Below are 6,000 nucleotides of genomic sequence, written 5' to 3'. Positions count from 1 at the left end.
CGGGTTCTAGGGTTCTAGACTCGGATTTTGGGGTTCTAGGTTCGGGTTCTAGACTCGGGACTCGGGGTTCTAGATTCGGGTTCTAGACTCGGAACTCGGGGTTCTAGATTTAGAACTTGGGGTTCTATACTCGGAACTTGGGGTTCTAGGTTCGGTTTTTGGGGTTCTAGGTTCGGGTTCCAGACTCGGTGTTTGGGTTCTAGACTCTGTAGTTTTTGGGGGGGGGGGTCCAGGCCAAATTTTTTGGGGTTCCTAACTTAAATTTTTGGTGTTTTTATCTTAAATTTTGGGGGTTCCAGGCATCCCAATTTTTTGGGGTTCCAGGCCCAAATTTTTGGGGTTCTCATCCCAAATTTTTAGGGTTCTCGGCCCAAATTTTTGGGGTTCCAGTCCCAGAATTTGGCGTTCTCATCCCAAATTGGATGCTGCCAAAGCCCTTGGAGCTGCTGTTCCCAGCGGCGCCAGCTCGGGAAGCTCAGCCTGAGCACAAAGGCATGGATACAGCCCCGGGAATGCCATCAGGATCCCGGGAAAATGGGGAGAGGAGACAGGAAAAGGGAACTGGGGACCCTGGGACAGAGGGAAAGGGAGGATGGAACGGGAGAGGGGATGGGAAGAGATTCCTGCTGCAACCGGGGGGAAATCCATTGAAATTCCCTCTGAAATGGGGGAAATCAGTGAAATTCCCAGTGAAACGGGAAATCCAGAGAAATTCCCAGTGAAATGGGGAAAATCCAATGAAATTCCCACTGAAATGGGGGAAATCCAGAGAAATTCCCACCGAAATGGGGGAAATCCAGTGAAATTCCTCCCAGCATTTGGACATGGCTTCTTTGGACTTCCAAAAATTCCCCGAAAAGCCAGCGGGGTTTGGGATCTCGGGCTGTGCCAGGCGCAGGGAGGAGGAATTCCCGGGATTGCTCCAGGTAGGATCCAGCTGATTTCCAGCTGCCACCGCTGAACCCCAAATCCTGGGAATTCCAGGGATCCCGGCCCTTTCCCAGCCCGCAAATCCCGGGATTTGCAGCTGGGCTGTGCCCGCAGCTGGGGCCGGATCCCAGGAATCGGGAGATTCCCTCTGGAATTCGGCTCCAATTCCCTCAGCTCCAGCCCGGGAGTGGGAAAGGGGAGGAAAAACTTCCCCAAATCCATGAAATCCGCGGGAGAGGATGGAAACCTCCAAAGCCATGACACCACCGGCCTGGAAGAGCTCAGCCTCCCCCATGTCCCACCCCCAGGATGAACTAATTCATTAATTAAATTAATTACCCGGATTAATCACAGCTGAGGCAGTGCTGGGACCGATCCCGTTTTTCACCTGGAAAATCCATCCCTGCCTTTATCCCAGCACCGCTCAGGGGGGAGGAAAATTTCTTTTCCAGCCCGGAAAATTCCATCTTTTTCCCACAGAATTGGGGTTTTTCCCTGCCCTGCTGGGGGCTCCTGTCTCCTTCCCTTCCCTTCCCTTCCCTTCCCTTCCCTTCCCTTCCCTTCCCTTCCCTTCCCTTCCCTTCCCTTCCCTTCCCTTCCCTTCCCTTCCCTTCCCTTCCCTTCCCTTCCCTTCCCTTCCCTTCCCTTCCCTTCCCTTCCCTTCCCTTCCCTTCCCTTCCCTTCCCTTCCCTTCCCTTCCCTTCCTTCCCTCCCTCCCCCCATGCCCAAGGCTGTCTGAAGTGGAACCATCCTGGCTGAGGATCTCCCCACCTTCACTCAGAAGGTGCTTGTAAATTCAGGCCCTTGCCTAAGCCCTGGCACAGCCATATCTGTGCCTGGCAATGCACATTGCTGATTGCCATCCATGGGATTCACTTCCTAGCTTGACCTTGGGTCTGGCTACTGGATAGGGACTTCCTATGGGATCTGGATTGATGGCTGATTCTGGCCACTCTCTCTGTTCTGCTTTTCTTGTTACTGTGGGGTTACACCATTGTCATTGAGGTCAGTGCCTTGCTGTCACCCTCAGCTCCCAGCTCACCTTCCCTCAGCAAGCAGAGCTTGTGACTTCCATTGCGGCAGGCTTGGTGTTTTACATGTGTACACACATCTGTTATGCTTGCTCACACTAGGGAACCCAAGGAAGGGACACCAGAGAAATGCAACCAGCAGCTGGGACAGAGGTTTTGTGAGGACTGTGGGACTGCAGAGCTCCTGCAAACAGAAAATTATTTTGATGCAGACTGTGAAGTCCTTTTTGCTGCAGGAACACTTCCGTGGTTTGAGACTTCAATCCACAGCAAATTGCTAACTTTTAGAATGTGATTCAATACTCTAGGGATTGTAAAAGTCACTTTCTCTATTGGCTTCACGGCTGTCAATTCATGAATGAATCCTACAGCTTTATCCCAAATTAAAACCAAGGTAATTTCTTCCTATTCTTATTTCATGTATTTTCTTCCCTGCCTCCAATCTCTTTGCTGTTTATCCCTCCATCTTCAGCATCCACTATTTTACTTTTTCTCTTTCCCCTATCTCTTTATTTCCTGTTCCTTCATCTCTCTCATACTCTCGTAGTCTGACTGTTCTGTTTTCTTCCTGAAAGAAGCCGAAGTAGCAACAAGATAGAGTGAGACGTGTCTAGTATATCTGAAAGGAAACACAGGTTAAGCAAACACATACAACTTCTGTTTTTCTCACAGTTTTTGTTTTGCAGAAATAATTTCAACATAGCTGTGCTCTTGCTGGCATAAGGAAGAGCCAGCCTTCTTTGCCAATCTGATTAGTTATTATCACCTCTGCCTCTAGTGTAACACATTCTTCACTCAAGTGCAATTATTAGCAAGTCCTGCTGTAATGTGTTTGTGTGCTCTCACAGCAAAAGCAGGGTCCAGTGATTGAAAAGCTAATGAAACCAGATGGATTAGCTTGCTCTGCTTCCTGTTCTTCCTCATCCTGTACAGAACCAGCTTCCTCCCTAGTCTGGACATAGCACTGGTGCCTGCAAGCTGGATACTGTGCTAGCTGCAAGACCAGTTCATGTCTTTTTGCCCAGCTCCATCTCTCAGGTCCATCAACCAAGCCTCTTCAGGCCCCTCAAAGGACACCAGCCAGGAACTTTGTTCTTACAGCTGTTATTAAAGCTTGGAGTCACATTCATGATTTGATGAGCCTCAGAACACTCCACCCACGTGCAGGCTGTAAGAGATATAGTCATTGTAGGGTGATACTGTAGTCACTGTAGGGTCTTCACTGGGAGGTTTTCTGAATAGAAAATTAATCAGGCTGGAGAACACAGTGGGAAATGGTAAAATTAGCACAAGTTACTGGACTGGAGAAAGCAGAGACAGAGAAGAGAGGTGCTAGGTGATGAGAACTGCTGGGAATATCTACAGTATTCATCTACACTTATTTCACTAGTCAAAATTGGCCCTTCATGGGAAAGTGGCAAGAAGTCTCCAACGTCAGTTGCTGCTCTGAGAATAGGCTGGACTCTTTGCCTTTTATCAGAATTTTATCATGAGTCTTTGAACTGAAAATGTCTCAAGTTTTTGACTCTGCTTGTTTGTAAATCAAAATGGTCATAAAAGGAAAGTAAGACTCCAGCCTACACTCTGTGCAGAAAATTTGGAATTGATAAATAGATAAGTCTAAAGGGTTAAGCTTGATGAAGCCTCGTTAGGCTTCATGCCTTTGGATCCAAAGGGCCTCATAACACTGGCTGAAACTGCAAACACATCTTTCCCTTTCTCACCCCCCCCAAAAGGAATGCAAGGACCGCCTTTCTGACACAGTGAACTATCATCTAAGACATCTAAGATGGTACCTTTGTTTCTCTTCCTGAGCTGCAGAGGCCTGGTGCTCCATGAAACCCCAACACAGATGGAAGGCTGGTTAAGTGTGAGTATAACATAGAAAACCTCAAAGAGCGGCTCTCCCCAGTGAGAAGCCTGTTGTTGGAGGAAATGAGAGCACCAACACCAACTGGGTAATGCTGAATGGGAATTTATTTAGCTGAGCACTCACTTCAGTATCAGTGTCCTAGGACAAGCAAAATTCTGAGTCCTGGTAATTCTCTGCATAGTTTTGCAATAAGCAAGTGTCCAAGCTGAATGAAAGGACCCTCAGGACCTAAGCAGTGTAGTGTTGACTTCTGTACTCCTTAACAAGAGAAAGAATGTGGCAGACATTTATAAAAACAACTTCTAAGAACATAATTACAGATTTTTTAAAAGCCAAACAAATGCTCTCAGCAATCCACTGCTCTTCTAGCAGTCAAGAGAGATCTCAGTAAAAAGTCAGTAAGGGCAAGATATGAGTAAGTGATTTATTGTTTAAGGCAAAAAACTAGATGCCTCATTAAGCAAGACATTCAGCTTTGCCTTTGTGGGTTGTTTTCATTTGGTGAATACATTGCCATGCCCACCAAATAAGCCCACTTGCCTTAGCGAGAGTTCTGCCTCTAGGAAGTCATATGCAAAAGTGAGAGACACCCACTCTGTTTAGCTACAAAGTCACAGAAAGGAGAAAGCTTTCTGGCAAGGAAAACATATTTCAAAAACCTACCAGCTGAAAAACTCACCTCCCTGTATCAGTAAACAAACATACCTCATAGGTGGATTTGCAGAGAACCCACTTTTCCTTGTTCTTTCGGGAAAAACCTGCATGCAAGAAGGAGCTGAGTCTATGTTGAGGAAAGATCAATGTTAACCAGGGAAAATGAATGTGCCCTTTCCTGAGAATTCAAACTCCAAGAACAGGAGCTGAAGTTGTCTCTGCTGTCATGAGAACTGCTGGCCCAGGATCTGCTTGGTTGAGTGCTCAGTTTTTTAGAAAAAGCAGCCAAAAGATGGCAAGGAATGATTTTGCCTTTCCTAGCAGCTCAAGGGCAGGAACCTTGAGCTAACCTCGCAAGAAACACCTGTGCCTGAGCCAAGTCACTGTCAGGTCCAAACTGTGAGACAGGCTGCCAAGACCAGGTTGTTTCAGCCATTGTAGAGTTACTGCTTGAGAGACCACAGAGTCCGTGGTGTTCAGTACTGTGAATCACATGTCAGGCAAGGGATCACAATCTTCCCAGTGTGTGTTCATTTCTGGAAAGATCAGTGTGCAATGATACAGAGAGCTGGTTTTGGCTTGGATAGAGTTAATTTTCTTCACAGTAGCTGTTATGGGGCTGTGATTTGGATTTGTGCTGGAAACAGTGTTGATAATTCAGGGATGTTTTAGTTACTGCTGAGCAGTGCTTACACAGAGTCAAGGCCTTTTCTGCCTCACCCCACCAGTGAGGAGGCTGGGGGTGCACAAGAAGCTGGGAGGGAACACAGCCAGGACAGCTGACTCCAACTGACCCAAGGGATATTCCATACCACATGGCACCATGGTCAGCACATACAGCTGAAGGAAGAAGAGGGCAAGGGAATGTCTGGAATCACATTTGTCTTCCCAAGACACCATAACATATAATGGATGGAGCTCTGCATTCCTGGGAATGGCAGAACTCTTATCTTCCCACGGGAAGTGGTGAATGCATTCCCTGTTTTGTTTTGCTTCTATGAGCAGGTTTTGCTTTCCCTATTGAACTGTCTTTGCCTCAACCCACAAGTTTTCTCACTTTTACTCTTCCCTTTTCTTTTCATTTTCCCATCCCACCAGGAGGCGCTGAGTGGTAGTCGGCAGCTGGAATGAAACCACAAACATTTTCACCACTTTTTGTTTCAATACCTGTTACTAAGCACCCCAGAGGCTCCAACATTAGTGAGAAATGGCCGAGTTCCTCACTCACACAGGTGCTGTGCCTCTGCTCTGACAGTTGTGTTACTAACTAAATCTTGACTTTAGCATAGGTCCAGCAAGTAGGTTCCTGACCAGATGTCATAAAATTAAAAAGAACAGGGAAGTATTTACTTCCTGTTACATTTTGCTTAACCAATTTCCCAGAACTGTGATATTTTTCTGCCAGTGAGATGTAATGATCTCTTAACAGAAGCTGAACTTTGCTGCTTGTTCCCTTTTCTGTTAATCTGTACTCAGAACCTGCCCTTTAAATCACGATTCTCCCGGTGTCCA

The sequence above is a fragment of the Poecile atricapillus genome, chromosome Z (genome assembly GCF_030490865.1).
Source record: "Poecile atricapillus isolate bPoeAtr1 chromosome Z, bPoeAtr1.hap1, whole genome shotgun sequence".
Lineage (NCBI taxonomy): Eukaryota > Metazoa > Chordata > Aves > Passeriformes > Paridae > Poecile > Poecile atricapillus.
The sequence above is the reverse complement of the archived record's forward strand: the minus strand, read 5'-3'. Positions refer to the sequence as shown.